The 23,729-nt window shown below is 39.5% G+C and overlaps 1 protein-coding gene across 5 annotated transcripts in view; it reads right to left on the bottom strand.

Annotated features, from left to right (window-relative positions):
* Nucleotides 1-23,729, bottom strand: part of Znf385b (zinc finger protein 385B) — a 383,090-nt gene that overhangs the window by 153,932 nt on the left and 205,429 nt on the right. The gene's annotated exons all lie outside the window — the stretch shown is intronic.

Below are 23,729 nucleotides of genomic sequence, written 5' to 3'. Positions count from 1 at the left end.
CTATACCACTAGGTCTAAACTCTTCTTTTATGTCTTATGAGTGATTAGCTAACATTAGTATTATTACTCTGTGAAATTAGCTAGACACAGGGATAAGCATGCAGGTGACTGAGAGTTTCTGGACAGGAAATTTTCAACTATAACTCCTCCCACCACTACCCTTCTCCCACTGTAACTTGTCAACTCCTCAAAAAAGTCTGAAGCAAGGTCCAGCAAGATGGTTTAATGGGTAAATGCACATGCTTGATGTCCTGAGTTTGACCTCAGAACCCACCCACCCCCAAAAGAAAAAAAAAGCCCCACATGCATATTGTGGCATCTACACACACAATAATAAATAATAATAAGTAACAACAGTAATAATATTTTAAATGTTTGAAACAAACACTTTGGCTAAGACATTATAACCTTCAAATCAATAACATTCTTCCTAATTGCAATAACCCATATGAACTTTTTATTGTTTTTTGTCTTCAACAATAACTTATAAATAAAAGTTCCTGGCTTATCAGTTACCAGCCACTTCTTATTCTGTTATTCTTGTAAATACTGCTCTGAGGACAACCATGCAGGCACAAAGATAAACAAAATGTCTTTTCTTCATTGGCCTTGTTGGAGGCAGTGTGTTACTGTGGAGGTGGGTTTTGGAGTCTCATATGTATACACCTAGTATCTCAGTTCACTCCCTGTTGCCTGTGGATCAAGGTTTAAGGATCACAGCTCCTGCTCCAGCACCCATGTCTGCCAGCATGTTTCTATGTTGCACCATGATGGCAATGGACTGAACCTCTGAAAATGTAAGCCACCCCAATTAAATGTCTTTCCTTTGTAAGAGATGTGGTGGTCATGATGTCTCTTCATAGCAATAGAAACCCTAACTAAGATGGAGGGGCAAGTATTAACATTCAGGTCCAAGTGCATCATGCTCTTTATATTGATACCTAGTATACTTTGTCTAAGTGTCACAGATCCATGGTGGTATCAACGTAATGATCAACAGGGTTTCTAGTATATATCAGCAGGCCATCCACAGACTTAATAGCTTGAACTCCATGTCCTCGGAGTTGTCTGGATACCATAACCTCACAGTCCTTGGCCTAGTTCTCAGTAATAAACTGTACTATACCATAGCAGGATATCCCAGAAGTTTGCAATGTAGAGACTCACCTATAGTGTTAAAGTAAGTTTACACTGACCCCAGGGATGTAAAATCTCTTCTGGATTACAGCAGTCAATTCCTGTATCCATTGACCCTTCTCACCAATAACATTCTGTGTCCTGGTGGTGAAGACAATGATTTCTGTCCTGGTCATTGTTACTCAGAACTCAACCCCATAGTAACAACCTTCAGCCAGCTCCTAAGTAAAGAAGTCACTCAGACTGGCTTTGAAGAGGCTATCAGCACTGGACTTTCTCTTTTGGGGAGCTCACAACACCATATGGCTAACACAGACTTTGAAAGGAAAGCCTCACAGTGACTCTTTAAGATGTGCTGAGATAACTCCATCTCTGGGAAGCTTCTTTAATTGTTGCAGTCAGAAATGATCTCTATCTCCTGTGATTCTGATTGGGTGAAAAGACAACTAACTAGGGTGGGAAGACCTGAATGGTGAACAAATGCTTACTGGTTAACTTTTAGAGAGCTTCTCAAGCTAAACCTGAGTATTTTTAGTATATAAAATGAGTCAGACTGTGAGAGCTTATCCTCTTTGAGAAGTCAGAATCAGTTTAAAACTGATGCAAAGGGTTCCTCTTAACAGGAGGTCATCAATGGAACTCCTCAGGAAGAGGTTCCTGGACTTGTCCTGTCAGTGTCTGCAGTGTAAATGTTCACGCTGCAGGTGACTTCAAGCCATCAGCATAGTAAAGTTGGGAGGAAGTGCTCTCTGTTCTCTTCCAACCCACAAGAGCTGGCTCTGTTACCTCTTGGGTTCCCTTTCTCCTTGCTTTCTTTTTAGTGAAGAGTGTTGTGTTTGGGAAGGGTTAGGCAAAGAGTAGGGACTCACATGGGATTTTGTTCTTCAGTGTGCCTTATGGGGTTGTGTTTGTGGGCATCCTAATACCTTCTGTTTAGATCCTGGATCTCACCTTCTACAACAGTGGTTCTCAACCTTCTTAATGCTGTGATCCTTTAGTGCATTTCCAATGTTGTGATGACCATAAAATTGTTTTGTTGCTACTTCATGACTGTAATTTTACTACTGTTATAAGTAGTAATGTAAACATTTGTGTTTTCCAATGGCCTTAGGCAACCCCTGTGAAAATGCTGTTACAACCCCAAAGGGATTATAACTCAGAGGTTGAGAACCGATGTTCTAGTACAATGTGCACATCCCCAAATCACTTTGGAAACAAGGCCTTGTTTCAGCCATTGATGACAACGTGTGTTCCATGATAAACACTGTGTTACTTTGGTGATAGGAAATAAGTTCAATGTCCATGAATGTAGTAAAAACTATAAAATTATATAGTCATGTGCATGGGCATCCTGAGAATGTGTCCTTAGACAAAGCCCTGTGGGTGAACACTGTAGGTAAACAAAACCAAGGTAGCTTACATAAAGAATTCAACTTAGCCTCTTGACTAACAAGAGATGAGGTAAAAAGATCTATGAGATTGCTGCTGACAAAATAAGACATATTGGTTTATAGTATGAGAAGTTGTTTTCATAACTAGAACACTCTAAGAATGACAAAGGTATAGTAGAGTAAATTATAATTATGAAACAAATGTATCATACTTAATTGCAGATGTTCTACTCTATATGATTGGTACACAGAAGTGTTCCCTACATCAGCATCATCACAGACAAAGGAGGAATATATTCCTGCCCCCATTATCATCTTCTGAGACCACTGTCATTTATATGACTGAGGACCACAATGTAGCTACATATGACACAGACCAAAGTCCCTGATTTCCCAGGATCTTTAGCTCTTCCATAGTATCTTAAGCAGTAATTTTCTAGCCTTAAGTAGTTGCTCATTCTTCAAGTCACCATTTCCTTACCAAAAGCCTGTTTGCTTTTTTCTCACATTATGCAAAATATGCTGACCTAAAGAAAAATCCGCTCAGTATGCATGCAAATTTCTAAGGACCCAAGAGCTCACAGCTAGGAATGAACCAGATCTCAAGACCTGTAGCCATTAATAAAAATGTCATGAAACATCCCAATTTCAGAACTAGTTCAGGGTCATCTCTATCAGACCATCATTGCCCCGGTTCCTTTCAACCTGGTTTGGGCTGCTGCTGTAAACAACAAGCCTCTGGAGTGCTTTGGATTTATTCTTAAGGGGAACACAGACAAAACTCAGCTCTGTGTAGCACATACTTGTCTGTGGCATTTAATGGCACTAGAAAATCCCTATGAAAAGCCGCCTGGAATAGCTCAGAGAGGTACCACAGTTAAAAATAAATCTTATTTTCTAAGTTTAGGCTTGGATGACTTGGGAAGGCATTTTCCCAGGAAGGGCTTGAGAAATTATTTTGGTTTTAAGGATGTATTTTTGAAGCTAGGGAGTGCTATTTTGGTTCCCATTCTGTACATGCAGAGTGGTATTATTTTAAGCTGCATGGGTAAGATTAAGAGTTTTTAATCACAACTAGTTGGATAATCTTTCCTTGCCCCTACTTGTCCAACTGCTATACCAGAGTGAGCTGGTGAGATTCGCTGTAACTGAAATTGTCAGGGAGCAAGAGACAGAGAGAAGACTGGCTTGTACTCAGGAGAGGCAGCAGCTGTGGCAAGCACAGGAGTGGCTGGCAGGGCGCCTGGTGCAGAGAAAGACATGCCCACCCAGCTGGTGCCTTTGAGAGCCAATTTGTGCTCTATGGTCATGATGATAACTTTTGTGGGAGCAGTTGGAGGGCATATATGTGACAAAGTCTTGAACATTTAGATTTATTTTCAATTATTCTATACAAAATGTAACACCAACAAAAGAATATATTTGACATCAAAACTTAAAAATGCTGATAACTCAGCACTAAGAATGATGACAGCCTCATGAATTCCTTGTCTTCCACAATGGTTAGCAGCACTGTATTATTTCAACCCAAACAGACATTGAAAAGTGACTGGATTGTTTTTTCCTAAGGATTTAGCTCCAAAAATCATCCAGAGATTCAAAAATACATGGATGACGAAACGGAAATTTTAGTAGACATTTACCTGCATGTACTAGGATGCCTGAAATCTAAGCAGTGGGTTTCTGACAAATTCTGTACCTTGTGGGTCATGGGGGAGACAAGGTCCATTTCCCAGTATAAGGGACCAAATAGCTTAACTCAGCTCAGCATTTTTTTTACCCTAAGGCATAGCTTAGCTTAGCCTAAGCTATATCATCAACTTTTTCCTTTTCCTTCCACTACCCTTTTGTTTCCATCCTTCTTTTCTTCTTACTAAGATAGGATCTCTTGCTAGGTATCTCAGGTTGAACTCTAACCCACCATATAGACCAGGCTAGTACCTAACTCCCATCCTTTCTGTCTCTGACTACTAAATGCTAACACTGCGGGCATGGGTGACCATGGTCACCCACACCTTAAACCTAGAAGTAGTATTAAGAGACAGGAACAGGGAACAAGCCTCTATGGACCAGAAGCAGGAGAAGAGCTGTAAGCTGGGGGTCTACAGTGCCAGCCAACTACACATAGTGATTACTGGAATCGAGAGTCTTGCTTTTAGCAAACATATTCATGTTGTGAATTAAACAATATTTCTAGCTTCCTGATTCCTTTTGTGCTACCCAATGTCTGACCTGGATTCCACAGGCTCTTTAAAGATTCTGTGAGCTCCTTAATCATACCTACATATATTTATGTAACTGCCACAAATGGTTTCTTGGCTTCCAATTAAACTCAGATTATTAAACTAATAAACTACAATCATTCACTTACTTCAAGAGGTGTTAGACCCTAAAGACTCTATTAGACAAATAACTTATATTTCCTTCTAAATTGGGTTTTTATCTATAACCATACTTTACAAATAAAATGGCAGCCTGAAAATCATTCCTATGCTTTCATGAACATCAAGTCCCCAAGGACATTTTTTTTTAATTCCTCCTTCTTACTTTCCCCCATCTCTCCTGAGATGGGGATCTTACTATGCAAGCCACACTGGCCTTGAACACACTGAGACCTGCCTGCCTCCATCTCCTGAACATTAGCCCTATCTCACTTTTAAGTACCATCCTTTCCTTCAGACAAGTGAGAGATTGAAGCTGACCTGGTCATTTCAGCATTGCTGTTGTTCTATTATGCAGAGATTAGTCACCTTTGCACGGCTCAAGTTTAGTATGATGCCAAAACCCAAAACTTTCTTTTTCTTGGAGACAGGGTCTCACAGTGTAGCCCTGTTGGCCTGCAATTCACTTTGTAGACCAGACTGTCTTACTGAACTTACAGACAACTGCTTGTCTCTGCCTCCCGGAACTAAAGGTGTGTGACACCCTGCCTGGCCAACAGTCTTTACTTATCACCAGTGTTTCATCCTGGCTCCTCAGACTGGGTCCTCCAAGTGATGTCTGGAATTTCCTCTGTCATATCTATTTTGTGGTCTGTAGTGGGATGTTGTTTGCTATGGAAATGCAAGTTGTGGAAGTGATGCTCTGTATACAGTAGACACTTGAGGAACACCTGACCATCCTCAATCTGTCTAGAGCTTCAAGCACCAGGACCTCTGTCTGCCCAGTTCAGTCCCAAATGGCTTATGGATTAAACCCAGTGGATCAGTCCCAGTGGATTATGGATTAAAACCAAGAGGACTTTCAAACATATAAGAAAATTAGAAAAGTGAGAATCGCATTAGTTTCTCATACTTTCAGTTCAGATGGAGCAGAACATGGTGACTTAGAAGAAAGAACCGAGTAAAGCAAATGTAGGCAAAAAAGCATTTCTGTAGGTTTGAAACTGCAAAGGGCTTGGTATGGAGCCTTCAGCGCTATTGCAGACTGGGCTGTAGCTGTGAGGAAAAGTCTGGTCAGGACCAGTTTCCACCAAACAGTACTGACCAATCCCCTAATCATAACCCTCTCTGAAGCAGATGGATTTGCTTTGAGGCACCAGCACTGAGTGCCTGTGTCTGAGGCCCCTGCCCAGGGATGTCTTCTTAAACTCCCTGTATCAACTTCAGTTAAAAACTGGGCTGAGACAGGTGGCACTCCAGTAGAGTTGCTTGAGAATTACTTTTCATTATCATCAGAGAAGCTAAGGGTTATCTGATTGGGCCATCATTTTTCTGTCTTCTAACAGGGTAGTCATGTTGCATTTTAGCATGAGGCATTCACCATTTATGTAGATGCCACAGAACTCAAACTCCACAGCCAGTTTTTTTTTTTTTTTCCTGAGTGGTGGTATGTTATCACCCAGCTTAGATGTTCCCTGTCTCACTGGAACCTGCCTGTGAGAAATGCATTCTTGTTGTGTGTACAAGGGAGCACTTCATTTTCCCTGCAGTTGCCTCTTTTTATTTGATAGTGAGAATTGTGTACCTGACCATCTTCTTTCCTCTTGCTTACTGGAGAGTTCAGATACAAGAATGAGCCCCAAAGAGAGAACCAGGAAAGAACTTATCCCTTGGTTGTTTATGGTATTCCTCCCTCTGGACTTAACTTATTTTATGATGTAAATGTTTATGTGCATATACGTATGCAAATGTTTTTATTCCCATTATTATGATCATTTGTTTTACCTATAATTCAGCCATAATGTCCTTACTCGTGATACACAATGCTGCAAAACCTTTGTGCATGGCAAAATATGGATAAATATAAGCAGATGAATAACAATTGATAAAAAGTATGATGGAGCCGAATTTAGCCATCATCACTAATAAAAGCAATCACTTACTACAGAGTAAATGTGTGAAGCATGTAAAAAAAATGAGAAGCAATGTGAGCCCAGCTGCAAAGCCTGTGTCCTCTATAATACTGAAGTCTAAGTCCATATAATAGGGCCAATGACAGATCATATAATAAATATACAATTGCATATGTATGAATGAGATGGCTGCATGGGCAGATGGATGCAACATGTAATGCTACTCTTCCTGCTTCATAAAGAATAAAATTAAAATAGACAATGCATTGTCTTAACCTTGCCCCCAAGAAAGACCTCTCTAGTATAAGGATCTCTATTGTTACACTGCAGCTAAAGCAGACTCCTAAATCCACAACACTCTAAATAAAGGATGATTTTGTTAAGAACACACATACACACACACACACACACACACACACACACACACACACTGCGAGAGAGAGCAAGAGATTTCCAGAAGCTTGACTAGTGTAAATATAATTTTTATATGGATGACAAAAAGGATAGTTACTATACTTCAATAATTTTACTGCATATTTAAAAGCATTACCATTCAAATTATATTTTACTATAACTCAGAAATAAATTTTATTTTACAGCTTAGCATATATACATATAATAGATGCACACACATACGAGCAATACATATCCCCCTTGTCACACTAAAATCCTCTATGCTATTTCATTCCATGACATTTAAAAAAAAAACATTTATTTAATATGTATTCAGTGTTCTGCCTGCATGTGTGCCTGCACCTCAGAAGAGGGCACAGATCTTATTATAGATGTTTGTGAGCCACTATGTGGTTGCTGGGAATTGAACTTGGGAACTTGGGACCTTTGGAAGAGCAACCAGTGCTCTTAACCTCTGAGCCATTGAGCCATCTCTCTAGCCCTTCCATGACATTTTTTTGTTTGTTTGTTTCTTCAAGACAGGGTTTCTCTGTATTGTTTTGGAACCTGTCCTGGAACTAGCTCTGTAGACCAGGCTGGCCTTGAACTCACAGAAATCACCTGCCTCTGCCTCCTAAGTGCTGGGATTAAAAGTGTGTGCCACCAACGCCTGGCTGACCTTTCTTAAAACATGCTTTTTATGATCCACTAAATTTACTTGGTTCAAATAGCAGTTTAAGTAAATAGTTAGCTGCATTTTTTCCCAAGGAGAAAATTGTCTAAATGAAAAGTCTTCTTCACAGGACGAAGATGACTGGGGCAGATGACACTACACTCAGCTTGGGGAGGGTTGTACAGCATGCTGTTTCTTATCTTCCAGTATTTGCTCAGCTATCCCAAATATTTGGAATTAAGATTCATGAAACACTCCCCCAGAAAGGAAAATACATCCTGAGTTGTACTCTCTGTTGGAACACATTGACCTACATATGTAAATCAAATTCCCAAGGCCTTTAGCAATAGTATATTCAGATTAAAAAAAAAAAAGGCTTGATTTATAATTCAGCTTCATTTTAACTTAAGTTACAATAAAATAAAAAGAATATCTGTATCACATGACTTATTACTATATAATCAGTGATGACCTTAATCTTAGGTTTCCATACAGAAAAAAATAAAGTTACTCAAGAAACAAAAGGGAGAAAACTTCTTTTATTAGCTGAGATTATGCCAATTGCTTAGCTGAAAGAAAATGTAATGCTGCTATTAATAATAAGTCTGTTTTAGCATAATCAAAATCGTGAATGGAAACATTTCCAATTTGCCAACATGTCCCTTAGGGTTAGTCATGCCAGAAATATCTTGGCTAGCTCTTCACATTCCCTAGGAGAAGAATAAGCAAGTTACAATTCTAAGATACTTAATTCTTACTATGTCTTTGCAAAGCCAGATTCCATTGGACAGACAAACCCACCTTTAAGAAACAAAGACTCTATTCTAGCAATAATTGTATCACATTAACTTGCCAGCCTACCAATTAATATCCAGCCAAATTAAAACTTGGTGTGTTCCTGGCAGGTTTGTGACACCATGGTCCAAACCTGCAATTTAAACTAATTATAGAAATTCTGGGCAGGAAGACTTTTGAAAAGATGATCAGCTTCATCCTTCTTTTTAAGTGTTGAAACCATCCTCAGCCCAGAGTTTCTGCTTCATCTGCAAGAGAAGAGACAATGTCCCCAAGGATGTTTGTTCCCTGTGCAACTGGAATATATTAGGTCTGTTATGTGTTCTTTCCTTTTTCCAATGCTGTGTTGGACCTGAAGACCTTCAGCATGTTAGACAAGTGCTCTGTCATTAAGCTACACTCCCAGCCCTACATCATTGTATCTTTATGTAGCAAAAAACAACTGTCCCCATCCTACACAGGGGGTACTAAGGCTCAGTAAAACTAAGTTAGTCTTGCACAAAGAAAGAGTACATTCTGGGTTTGAGATACAAGAATTCATCTAACTCCAGGAAGTACAGCTACTATTATTTTGTCCAGTTTTTGCATAGAACTGGCTCTGCAGGCTCTAAGCTCTAACGAACATATGAACATATCTCTTTCCAACTTTACATTCACTAATACTCCATGATCAACTTGAAATTGGCCAAATCATGAGCTTTAGGGTATGTGCTAAATTATAGCAAATTTCAGTCACTCTACCCTGCATCTCATCTCCATCTCCCTCTCCTTCTCCCTCTCCCTCCCTCCCTCTCTCTCTCTCTCTCTCTCTCTCTCTCTCTCTCTCTCTCTCTCTCTCTCGTGTGTGTGTGTGTGTGTGTGTGTGTGTGTGTGTGTGTGTGTGTGTGTGTTTTGCTGGTGACTGAACTTAAGACCCATGTATTCCAGGAAAACACTCTAGAGCTTTAGTTCCAGCCAAACAGATTTTATTCTTTTTTATTCCCTCAATTCTTTCCTATGTCTTTTGGCGATAGTCTTGGTAGCTTTTGAAAGCTTGTGTAATTTTCATTGTATGCCAGGCTCTTACATATTTCCTGACCCAGTCCTAGGACAGAATTCTTCTGAGGACCAAGACAGGAAGGATCCCCACTTATCCTGAAGCTCATTCTTCTCTGCCCATCATGGATGCCAAACACTCAATACAGTTGGAGCAGAAGGAACTGACTACCAGCATTTGGAATTCAGTTTATCATAGCAAAAGTTGCCAACTTATGTCTCACATGAAATGTATGAAAAAATATATTCTGCTTACACAGAACCTAACTCACATTGGTACTCTTACATTATAAACGAGGCTATAAATGCACATAGGACCACTATGTGTGCATACTTTATAGGTACACAATGGAGTAAGTTCAGGTATGGAGAGAGCTCAAGTCTATGCAGTTTAGGGGGAGGGTATCTTTTAGACAATGAATATGAAATTTCAAAGACAAATTTAAGCAAGAAAGAGTATTTATCTACATTGATCAGAAAACCACACCAAGTTATAAATGTGAAATGTTTAGAAAAATATCACAAAAAGTAAATTAGAACATACTCTTACTAACCTACTGCCGACCTCTTACATTTTGGTTGCTTATCCTTTGATCTTCTCCTCATCAGATAATGAGCAAATGATGTCATAGAAGAAACAGAATTCATACTTTCCCTGTAGGGTAGCTGACTAGACTGCCCTCTGGTTCTTGATGGTCAGAATGCAAGGAAGCATGTGACTTAGTACACAAACATATTCATATTGGTAGGGCTGCCATAATTTGTGTATTACCCATCGATGTTATTCCATAAAATTCCCCCAAATCTTAAGTTATTTTACACAACTCCCATCCACACAACGAGAGAAGTGAGATGGATTTGTAACTGCATGCACCGATAATGTATCTAGTACATTCTGCATGCAGAGAACACGCGGTCTTAACTAGTGATCAACCAAATTGTCCAGTTGCATTTTGTAAGCATGGTGACTTAATGAGTTTTCTATGAAATCGCTTCTGGTTGTATTCATTTTGTTCACCATTTCTCCTCCACTGACCACGTACTTGCAGGGCTGGCACAGCATTAATAATGCAACGGGACTGTTGTCTCTGCTGGGTGAAACAACTAAGTCTATGAGGGCACTTAGAAGTCATTCACTCCAGTGAAGGCTGGTAATAGCATAACTCTGTTAATTACACACAGGAGAAACTGCAGATATGTGTGGGTCTCACAAATTCTTCAACCCATGTTCTCCTGCATGCAAGCATGCAAAGCTACCTCTGATGGCATCCAGCAAGAAGAAAAGTGAGAAGAGGTATAGAGATTTCTTCTCCAGCTAGAGTAGAGGATAATGCTGGTTTTAACCAGATTAGGTTGAAATATGTTATGTAGTAAATACATAAAAATGTATGGCCCTGTGGCCACATTTGCCCCACACAAGCAAAGGCCCTGAAGCTAAGCCTCTATAGTTTTCATAGCAACTCTTGAAAGAATGGTTATCTCACTGTGCAGTCTTTCCCATCTGCAAGCCAAAACACTTTAACCATTCTATCCTGGACTTTGCCTCAGTTCTCTGAACAGGAAAAGTGCAGAAAATGCATCTTCAGGGACCTTAGTGAACATGACACAAACTGGCGGTCTCTGGGCTTATTGCCCGTTCTTTATTGAGGCCCCTCTGAGAAGGCAGTAATGTGATTATTTTGCACTTTCACGCTATTTTGAAAATATCTAACTGTAATAAACAGCAATAGTACCATCTATAATTTTCTCTTACTGCCTTGGTGAAGTCTGTAATTTCTATGAATCTATAGTTTCTAGTAAGTTGCCAGTGGATTAAACGAATCTGTCTATATAAACATCTTTTCCACTCTTGGTTCTAATCTAAGAGCAGTATAAGTAAAGAATGAAGCCACGGAGGGGCTCGGTGGTTGAACACTTGCTTAGTACATATGAGATCCTGGATCTAATACCAAGCATCTCTCTCTCTCTCTCTCTCTCTCTCTCTCTCTCTCTCTCTCTCTCTCTCTCTTTCTCTCTCTCTCTCTCTCTCTCTCTCTCTCTCTCTCTCCTTCATACTAAAGGATTTCTAGACATGCTTGGGTTGGTAATGCATCAGCCTCCTCCCAGGGAACAGGAACATCAAATTTGTTTTATCTATTTGGTGTACCTGTCAAGCCTCAAATTTGCTAGCAAGGGTTTCAGGAAAATTCCCAGAGCTATTATTAGATACAGAGTCTCCTATCCAGGTTTTATCTGTGGGACTACTGAAGATGGCTTGATGTTTACAGTGTTAGGCACACTTGGCATCCTAGCACAAACAGCCTTCCCAAAGATCAAATGCAGCCAATGACAGTGATCTTGTGTAAAGAAATTTTATTTTTACTTCTGTTACTAAAAAGGAAAAAGCCATTTCCAAAGTCAGAACCTCTAGCTAAGTCATAACTTTTCACGTATATCCAAAGTACAAAAAGAAGAGAGAAGAAATGAAGAGAAAAGACAGGAGAGAGAGAGAGAGAGAGAGAGAGAGAGAGAGAGAGAGAGAGAGAGATTAAACCTACTAACAAATCTGAGTATCCAGAATACAGTTCCAAATGGATTCACAGGGAGCAGTCTTCTGGTACATGCTACTCACTCACCAGGCACCAAGTTAAGTTCTCTGTGGCACATCATGATGGTGGTGATGCTGAGCTTACAGATGCAGAGAGACAAGGTAACAACAAACCTTGTAAAACCAGCAGGAGTGGGTGAAGTGAGAGCCAGATTTTGCCTCCTATTCTAAAGGTTGTTTCCCAATTATCACCGTGGTATATTGCCTTTCAGTGGTAGTAAGCCTAAAAATGTTATCTTTTCTTGAAGTTGGGGACTAATAAATATGAAATTATCTGCTAGCTCATGTAGAAAAAAATATGCTTGCCCTTCCTAAACAGACCTTACATATGATAAAACACAAGGTTTTACTGGGTTTTTCAAGTAGTAAGCAGACATGTAAAATATTTTCTTTCTTTATATTTAAAGCAAAATTACTTTACACATTCAAAACAGATTTTAAAAAAAGAAATAAAGAAATAAAACCTGGAAAATGGTTTCCTAAACACGATGAGAATAAAATCTCAACTCTTCAAGATGAGTATGTTTTGGAGATTTCCCAAATAATATTATGTTTCAGTTAACAATACTGTCTTGGGCACTTAAGCTTCATTAAGAGGCTAGATACCATGTTAAATGTCACAGTAAATTAAAATTAAAACTGTTAGAGCAAACTCTAAACCTGTAACAAGCTAAGAACTGATGGAACAATTTACATAATTTGTTCTAAAAGTATTCTGGCTCTAGACAGAAATGCATTCTAAGACCAAAAAGAAAAATTGAGGAAACTTTGAAATGACAGTCCATTGTTGAGAGTAGTGATCTTAATATAGCAGATGTGAGATAATTTTGAGTTCATTGCAGGACTATAAACATAAGCAAACATGTTGATATTGTAATGTGCCAAGAATCTCATTTGGAAGAAAGGAACTACAAACCAAAAACAAAGGATGGTAGAAAGAGGAGAACCCACCAAATGAAGGACCTTACTCTCATAGCTTCTAGTCCCATTCTGTGGATATGAGATACGTTACACATATGCACTCATGAGTGCATACACACATAGAGCTGTACATACACAAATGTAACAGTGCTCTCTGTGTGTGTGTGTGTGTGTGTGTGTGTGTGTGTGTGTGTGTGTGTGTGCTGAATAAGCTAGAAGCAAAAGGAGTCCACTAGCAAAGAGATCTGGGTTTCTGAATTTCACTACCCTTAGAGGAAACCAGGCCACTAGGTAGAGAAAAGTACAAGTCAGGGCAAAAGTGTGTATGCTTGTCTGGATGCACTACAGAGGATGAGCTCAAACTGAGAGTTCATGTCAATGACAACTTTGAAAGACTCCTGCTGATAGGGAAATCTGACACTGTTAAAGAATCAAAACAAAGAATGATGGGACTGGATTATAATAATATTGAATTAAAAGAAGAATCAAAAGTTAAAAGTATTAGGTATGAAGGAGTTTCAGAGAGCTCTTACACACACACAGAGAGAGAGAGAGAGAGAGAGAGAGAGAGAAGGGGGAGAGATGTATGTCTATACATACACAGATGTCAAAGAATTATATATACCAAGTATACTGTACAGTATAAATATGTATGATTTGTGTGTGTGTGTGTTTGTGTGTGTGTGACATGCATGAGAAAGTAAAGGGATAATATATCTGCATAACCATGAAGAGTACAAGGCAGAATGTTGTATTATTTTACTGCTAAAAATAGAAAAGCTGGGTAAACAGTCAGGAAATACAGATGCAAGCATAATCAACAGAATACAAGTGAATCTCAGGAGTTGAAGATACACTAGGAGACATAGACTTGACCAAAGAAATTCTTAAGTCCCAACAAATCCCTAACACAGAATATATTCCCTAACAGGAAATAAAGGACATTGTGAAAAGGCCAAACCTAAGAATAAAAGGTATAGAAGAAGATGAAGAAACCCAACTCAAAGATATAGAAAATATATTCAACAAGATCATAGAAGAAAACTTCCTCAACCTAAAGAAAGATGTGCCAATGAAAGTACAAGAAGCTTACAGAATACCAAATAGAGTGGACCACAAAAAAAGCTCCCTCACCACATAATGATCAAAACACTAAATATACAGAATAAAGAAAAAATATTAAGAGCAGCAAAGGAAAAAGGCCAAGTAACATATAAAGGCAAACCTATCAGAATTACACCTGACTTCTCCATGGAAACTCTAAAGGTCAGAAGGTCCTGGATATATATATTCTTCCAACACCAAGAGACCACTGATGCCAGCCCAGACTACAATACCCAGCAAAGCTTTCAATCACTACAGATGGAGAAACCAAGATATTCCATGACAAAACTAGATTTAAACAATTCCTCTGAACTAATCCAGCCCTACAGAAAGTTCTGGAAGGAAAACTCCAACCCAAAGAAGTCAACAACACCTACAAAACATAGGCAATATATTATCACACTTTAACAAAAGCCAAAAGAAAAATGGGGGAAATCTACACATAACAACAATAACAATAACAACAAATCCAAAACAAACAAGAATTAACAATCAATAGTCACTAAATCCCTCAATGGTCTTAACTTGCCTATAAAAATATACAGACTAACGGAATGGGTACAAAGACAGAATCCATACTTCTGCTGCAAACAAGAAACACTTCAACTTCAAAGACAGACACTACCTCAGAGTTAAGGGTTGGGAAAAGATAGCAGGTATAGTTATCCTAATATCTAACAAATTAGACTTTAAACTAAAATCAATCAAAAGAGATGAAGAAGGGCATTTTGTTATTCATCACAGGAGAAATCCATCAAGATGAAGTCTCAATTCTGAACATCTATGCCCCAAATACAAAGGCACACACATTCACAAAATAAACACTACTAAAATTCAAATCGCATATAAAACCTCACACACTTAGAGTGGGAGATTTCAACACCCAACTCCCAACACTACACAGGTCCACCAGACAGAAACTCAACAAAGAAACAAAGGAATAACAGAAGTTATGACTCAATTGGGTTTAACAGACATTTATAGAACATTCCAGCCACACACAGAAGAACATACCTTCTTCTCAGCATGGCATGCAACTTCTCTAAAGTCGACCACAAACTTGGCAATATAGTAAACCTCAATAGGTGCAAAAAAAAAATGTTAATAACCCCCTGTATCTTATCATATCACCATGGTATGAAGTTAGAATTAAACAACAATAACAAATTGCAGAAAACCTACAAACTCATGGAAATTGAACAATGCACAATTGCACTTTCCTAAGTCAAGGAAGAAATAAAGAAAGAAATTAAAGATTTCCTAGAATTCAATGCGAATGAAGACACAACATACCCAGACTTATGGGACACTTTGAAAGCAGTACTAATAGGAACGTTTATAGCACTGACCGCCCACATGAAGAAATTGTAGAATAGTACATTAGAGAATTAACAGCACAAATGAAAGCTCTAGAACAAAAAGAAGCAAACTCACCCTGAAGGAGTAGACACCAGGAAATAATCAAATTGAGGGCTGAAATCAATAAAGTAAATACTAGGAAAACAATACAAAGAAACAATGTAACAAATAGTAGGTTTTTCCAGAAAATCAACAAGATAGACAAGATAGATAAACCTTTATCTAAACTAACCAAGAGACAGAGAGAGAACATGCAAATTAACAAGATCAGAAATGAAAAGGAGGACATAATGGACACTGTGGAAATCCAGAGAATCTTTAGGTCATACTTTGAAAACCTGTACTCCACAAAATTTGAAAATTCAACAGAAATGGACATTTTTTGGTTAGATATTACTTACAAAAATGAAATGAAGAACAGATAAGCAATTTAAATAGACCTATAATCCCTAATGAAATAGAATCAGTAATCAAAAGTCTCCCAACCAAAACAAACAAACAAAAACAAACAAACAAAAAAAAACCCAAAAAAACAAAGAAACAAAACCTAGGGCTAGATGGTTTCAGTGCAGAATTCTATCAGAAATTCAAAGAACAGCTAACACCAATACTCCTCAAAGTGTTCCACACAATAGAATCAGGAGGGTCATTGCCAAACTCTTTCAATGAGGCTACAATTACCTTAGTACCCAAGCCACACAAAGACACAATTAAGAAAGAGAACTACACACCAATATCCCTCACGAACATTGATGCAAAAATACTCAATGAAATACTGGCAAATCGAGTCCAAGAACCCATCAGATAACTCATTCACCCTGACCAAGTAGGCTTTATCCCAGGGATGCAGGGATACAAAAATCAATCAATGTAATGCACCACATAAACAAACTGAAACAGGAAAAAAAAAAAAAAAAAAAAAAAGCACAATCATCTCACTCGATGCTGAAAAAGTCTTTGACAAAATCCAAAACTCCTTCATGATTAAGGTATTGGAGAGATCATACCTAAACATTATAAAATCAATATAAAGCAAACAAATAGGCAAAATCAAACTGAATGAAGAGAAACTCAATGAGATTCCTCTAAAATCAGGAACAAGGCAAGGCTGCCCACTCTCTTCATATCTCTTCAATATCGTACTTGAAGTTCTAGGTAGAGCAATAAGAAAGCAAAAGGAGATCAAGGGGATACAAATTGGAAAGAAAGAAGTCAAGCTGTCACTATTTGCAGATGATATGATAGTTTACATAACTGACCTGACAAACTCTACCAGGTAACTCCTACAGCTGATAAACACCTTCAGCAAAGTGGCAGGATACAAGATTAATTTAAAGAAAATCAGTAGCCCTACTATATACATATCTATCACCATGCACAAAACTTATGTCCAAATGAATCAAAGACCTCAACATAAAGCCAGCCACACTGAACCTCTTAGAAGAGAAAATGGGAGGTACCCTTGAATGAATTGGTACAGGAGATTGCTTCCTGAACATAACACCAGTAGCATAGACACTGAGATCACCAATTAATAAATGGGACCTCCTGAAATTGAAAAGCTTCTGTAAGACAAAGGACACAGTCAACAGGACAAAATAGCAGCCAACAGAATGGGCTGTTTTCTAAAACATACAAAGAATTCAAAAGGCTATTTATCAAAACACCAAATAATCCAATAAAAAAGTGGAGTAAATAGAGAATTCCTAATGGAGGAATCCAAAATGGCTGAAAGGCACTTAAGAAAGTGTTCAACATCCTTATTCAATAGGGAAATGCAAATGAAAACATCTTACTCCTGTCAGAATGGCTAAAATCAAAAACAACAAAGATGGTTTATGTTAGAGAGGATGTGGAGAGAGGGGAACACTCTGCTACTGTTGGTGGGAGTGCAAACTCTTATAGACACTTTGGATATCAGTATGGCTGTTCCTCAGGAAAATGGGAATCAGTCTACCTTAAGATCCAGTAATTCCATTCTTAGGCACATACCCAAAAAATGCACATTCATGCAAGGACATCTCTTCAACTATGTTCATAGCAGCATGATTTGTAATAGTCAGAACTTGGAAGCAACTTAAATGCCCCGCAAATGAAAAATGGATGGAGTAAATGTGGTACATTACACAATGGAGTACTACTCAGTGGAAAAAAACAATGGAATCCTGAAATTCTCTGGCAAATGGATGGAACTAGAAGAAACCATCATGAGTGAGGTAAACCAGTCACAAAAAGACAAATATGGTATGTACTTAGTACTTGCTCATATATGGCTTTTAGACATAGAGCAAAGGATTACCAGCCTACAATCCATATCGACAGAGAAGCCAGGAAACAAGGAGAACCCTAAGAGAGACATACATGGTCCCCTGGAGAAGGGGAAAAGGACAAGATCTTCTGCGCAAATTGGGAGCATGGGGGGAGGAGGAGGGAGTTAGGAGAAAGAGAAGGGAGGAAGACTAGGGGAGAAGAGGACATGAGGGAGGAGGAAGATTGAGTAAGGGAAAGAATAGAGGAGAGCAAGAAAAGAGATACCATAATAGAGGAGGCCATTATAGGTTTAAAGAGAAATCTGGCACTAGTGAAATTTCCAGAGATCTACAAGGATGACCCCAACTAAACAATCTAAGCAATAGTAGAGAGGCTCCCTTAAATGCCCTTCCCTGATAATGAGATTGATGACTACCTTATATGCCATCCTAGAGCCTTCATCTAGTAGCTGAAATAGGCAGAAACAGACACCCACAACTAAACACTGAGCTGAACTCCAGGACTCCAGTTGCAGAGAGGGAGGAGTGATGAGCAGAGGGATCAAGACCAGGCTGGAGAAGCCCATAGAAACTGCTAACCTGAACTAGGGGGAAGCTCATGGACTTGTCTGATAGCTGGGAAACCATCATAGGACCGACCCAGATTCCCTGAGTGTGGTGTTAGTCTTTGGAACCTCTTGTAGTGGATCAGTATTTATCCCTAGTATTAAAAATGGACTTTGGGAGCCCATTCCACATAGAGGGCTTTCTCAGCCTAGACACACGGGGGAGGGCCAGGGCCCTTCTCCAAATGATGTGACAGAGGTTGAAGACTGACCATGGAAGGCCTCACTCTCCCTGGGGAGCAAGAAGGAGTTGGGATGGAGGTTGGGATGGTGAACAGGGAAGGACAGGAGGGTGCAGGAACTGTGACTGTGACTGATATGTAAAACAAGCTTGTTACTAATTTAAATAAAAAATAATATTAAAAAAAAGAAGTGAGGAATAGGATATTCACAATCTGAAACTACCCAGTATATATTACAATTGAACCCAAAGGGGAAACAATTCTTTACAAAGGAGCAACACCACTAGTAATAGGAAACCCTGACACTACGGTCATCAGAGAGACAGCGTTATTCACACAGCAGTCTGTCAGTGATGCTCAATCAAGTTCTGCTACTAAGTATAAGAAAGCAGATATAATCCACCCTATTAACCCTGACCTCAATCCTCAGGGGACCTTTTTGTTACAGCTGCTGCAGTTTGACACAGGTAATGACAGCAATGAATGTGTACTGAGTTGGCTCTCCTTGCTGGTCCTCATGCCAAACCTTATACCAACCATTTTTTCTAAAACCCATTAGTTAGAGCATATCATTTCCAGGTCCTATCTACCAGCCTCTGACCACAAAGGTGTTTGTGTGGATCAAGTTCTACATTTCAGGTATCAAGGCTATATACTAACCAAAAACAGAAGCTAAGAAAAAAGCCACCTTCTGACTTGTAACATCCTACATGTCTCAAATGCCTCTAAGCTTATTTTGAGAGAAAGCTTTATTTCAAACTATTGCACAGAAGTAATAATTACTATTTTAACAATTCAAGTAAAAAATTAATGTTTCCAATGATAACCTGTTATCTTTTTATTCCTGCACTTTCTGATTTACAGGTCATAGCATTGGGACATGAGACTGCAAATAAAACACAAAGAAAATCTAATGCTGTCACGGGAAGGAATGAATCCACTTACCACTCATAAACTTTACCACATTACACCCCATTTTTCCTCCTTAAAAATCATCACCTTTAGACTCTCCTGGCATATCTGAAAAGTAATTTAGGATCTTTCTTTTCCCCTCTCCCTGTCTCTCTCTCCCTCCCTCCCTCCTCCCTTCCTTCTCTCTCTCTCTCTCTCTCTCTCTCTCTCTCTCTCTCTCTCTCTCTCTCTGAACTTGATCTTTTAAGGTCCCACTTTGGCTTACTGTCACATTTTATGTGAGCCACATAATTTTTTAGTTTATCACAATATTAAGAATATTGTTATGTCATGTTTTTACATTCTGCTCTTCTTACACATTTGTTTATATTTTCTAAATGTTAACTGTAATGAGCCATACCATTTGTTGGTCGGAGGATGGTTTCCCTAGAATTTTTGTCAGAAAAAGAGAGGTCAGAATTTAACAGCAGGGCAGCTTGAGAAAACACTGAAACCTGCACATTCTCTCTGCATCACAACTCTATCAGACTTTCAAAGCAAATGAGAGAAACATCTGACAATAGTGCCACTTCCAGGAAGCACGCATTGTGATACCCAGCCTCTCACAAGAGGTGCAATAACAGTGTGACTGGAAACTGCTGAGTGTTTCAGGGTTGGCTCCCATCCATCTTTTCTCCAATTTTGGGGACTGCTGATGAAGTTAAACTGCCATTGTCAAATAACGCTCAGTCAGACTCAAGACACCCACACATCTCACTGTTACATACGGATGAACTTCATAAGACCAGGGACTGATACTGACTGAGGGCTGCCTGTCTGGAAATACGCTTAGGGCTTCATAGGAATGGTTATATAAGGAAGGATAGTTCAGGGGTAGCTCCTAAGAATCAATTACTCCTGACAGTGAAATTCTCCACTACACTGCACAGATTCCCAGACAGTACCAGTGCCATCCTATCCTGACTTTATAGCCCTAGTTCGAGCTTTTCCTCATTCTGTGAGCTTTTCCTTGTGAGCCCTGTCTCAAACTAGCTTAACCTCTAAATCTTATAGGGACAGAATTCACAGATACGTGTCCCTTGAAATCTCTATCAACTCGTCATTCATGGACTCCATCATACAATTCTTCACTCTTACGCTCTTTCCTAAATATCATTCCTTTATCATCTCTTATACACAACCGTGTTAGGCCAAGTCTTGTGCCCCATTTTCTTGAAGTGGGCTGAGAAACTGCACTTTACCCCCGCCCCCAGTAGACAGGACGAAATCCTTTTGTCTGGTGATTACAGGCACTCGGAATGCTGGGAAGTTTAAGGATACCCTAGTGTTGAAACTGATCTTTCTACCACTTCATGTCAGTACCACCCACATTAAAAATCTGCAGTGGCATGGGACTGGCATCCCGCTTTTGTCTTCTAGCCTGTGTTCCAACCTCTATTGCACTCCAGAGTGCTCTTCTGAAACCTAACCAGTGTCATGTTCAATTCTATATCTTGTTACACACTTAAAAGTATGCCGGGCACAGGGGCTGCTAAGTAAATTTCCATTGAATGAGTGAACATCTGCTGACAGTCCAAGTCTTTGTCAGAACCCAAAATTAAACTGTAGACTTGCTCCCCACAATACCCCAAGACTTCCTGAATCCGTGGGCTTGGCGCTATATGTAGTTTAAGGGGAGCTATACTGTCTGTCCCCCAACGAGTAAAAGTATCACCTGCCACTGATAAAGTAAGCACACCACCATGAGCTCCCATAGGAAAGTGGCAAAACAGAGAGCTAGTACTAAACAGGCACTTTTGTGGGTATTTTGATTGTTTTTGTTTGTTTAATTTTTCAAATGGCAAACCCTTTTCATTATCAAACTGATATGCTCTTTAATATGTAAGCATTAGGTGTAAGCAACTATAATTTAGCGGTAGTGGAAATTTAGTGATTAAAACTTCACACAAACATTGATGTTTGTTATTTGTGCCAGATATTACAGCTTTGACTATGATATGGAGACAGACTGACTGCTAGCACACACCCTGCTACAGGCTAGCATAAGCTAGGCCAGAGTCCACAGCTCACATCCCTCTACCCAGCCTATATGTGAACAAAACACTTGACAACTGGGTATTTCTACCCCAGCCTGGAACATTTTCAAGGAAGAAATGCTTGCGTTGCAGTTACTGCAAGAAACTGAGTGAATTGTGATGACAATGAGATAACTCTTGTGCCAGCTTGGAACCCAAGATTTCCCTGAGCTCCTTTAATCAAGAAGCCATGACATACTCCACCTGATCCATGCAGAGTCCACTGGGCTGCATGCCCCTTGCCAAGATGGGAGTCTGCCCAGAGGTTGCCAAGTTCTAAGATAACAGGTGATCAAAGAGGACCATCTCCTGCTCTTGTGGTTATTGCACTGCAGTGAAGGCTCCTTCCATAGTAGCAATGCCAGGGACCAAAAGAACAAAGACACAAAGGCCCCCAGAACAACTAAAGCCAGCAAGTATGTAGCTGAGATAGCCGAGGCACAGAGAAACTGGCAAGGGACATTCAAGCACATCCATGCTCCTGTAAGGTTCCTAAGTTAAGGGCTACCTAGTGTGCTAAAGTAACAATACTCATAGCCACAAGGAGAGACTCAGAAAAGAGAAAGGAGCTGGTCTAGGATTCATAGTAATTAGCATTTAATCATTATTTCAAAAATTGTATTTTCTATTAACATCTTATTATCAATAATCATAGGAGGCAATGTGTCCCTTCAACACATGGACATGGTAAGCAATGACCAGACCTAATTATTTAAGAAATAACATTATTTTATTCCCCACACACAGCTGTCTGAGCTAAAATAGTGGCAGGCAATGCTTTTGGTAAAGCTAGTCTTTCCTTCATTATCCTTTCTAAGATTAACAGGTGGGGCTGAGCAAACTACAATGCTTATTAGTGGTTTTGGGCATGTCAAGGCAAAAAAGCATGAGATAAATGTCTAACCCGAGGCCTTCCCGTCATGGCAGAATTATGAAGGGCAGATCCTGAGTGGGTGAGCATGGCATTCATTTCACAGTGGGGCAGTGCAGTATGGGTGGCCTATAAGGAAGTCGTCTACACTCAGCCTAGTACAATCATATCAAATCAAAACTTACGAACATAATCTCAATGCTAACTTCCTATTCTCCAGTTTTCTGCCTTTCCTTATCTGGATGTCACTTTGCTAGGCTATGAGAATAGTATTTTCACTGTTGGTTACCCAGTGGTTAGCTAGCAGGGAGCCTGGCATGCAGGAAGCTGTGATCACATACTGGTGGGCAAATGCAGGAGCCAGAAGCTCAATGTGCATGCTGCTCACAGATATATAGGGTTGTTACGTTGGATGTGGTTTAACCTGCTGTGGTCTGAAAGCTTGGGGCTCTGTACGACAGTGAAGAGGTGAGGCTTACTGGAAGGTGGTTAGGTCATGGAGGCATCCTGTTAAAGGGATTAATGCTGGTCTCAGGGAGAAAGAGTCTTAATGAGAGTGGGATGCTATGATGTGAAGCCATGTCTCTTGCTGTTTCCTTCTGTATGTGTCTGTTTCTGAATCTTTCTCCTGTTATGACACAGCTGGTGAGTAGGGCACGTACTTAAAGGCTGCACTAATGGGCCCGCCCAATCTTAAGGCTTTTAGCCTCCAAAACTTCTGATCTAAACACACATATTTTTCATTATAAAACCCTTAGAGTCTAGAATTTTGTAATAATAACACAACAACAACCTAACTAATATAGGAGAGGGGTATGCTTGAAGTGTGACAAAGGGAATTCTGATTCACATTAGCTGTACTCTATCGGAACTTGATGAATAGGGTTTATTTATTTTTCTTTTTTATATATTTATTATTTTTTTCTTATTTTACATATTGTTCCCAGTTCCCTCTCCCTCCCTCCCATGCCCCCCACCTCCTTCCAACCCATTCCCCACCAATCCACAGGGAGGGTGATGCCTTCTAGGAGGGATCATCAAAATCTGTCAAGTCATTTGAAGTAGGGTCTAGGTCCTCCCTCCTGTCTCTAGGTTAAGGAGATTCCATCCATGGGGAAAGTTTTC

Source organism: Phodopus roborovskii, unplaced genomic scaffold, assembly GCF_943737965.1.
Source record: "Phodopus roborovskii unplaced genomic scaffold, PHOROB, whole genome shotgun sequence".
Classification (NCBI taxonomy): domain Eukaryota; kingdom Metazoa; phylum Chordata; class Mammalia; order Rodentia; family Cricetidae; genus Phodopus; species Phodopus roborovskii.
This window is presented reverse-complemented; position numbering and strand designations above follow the sequence as displayed.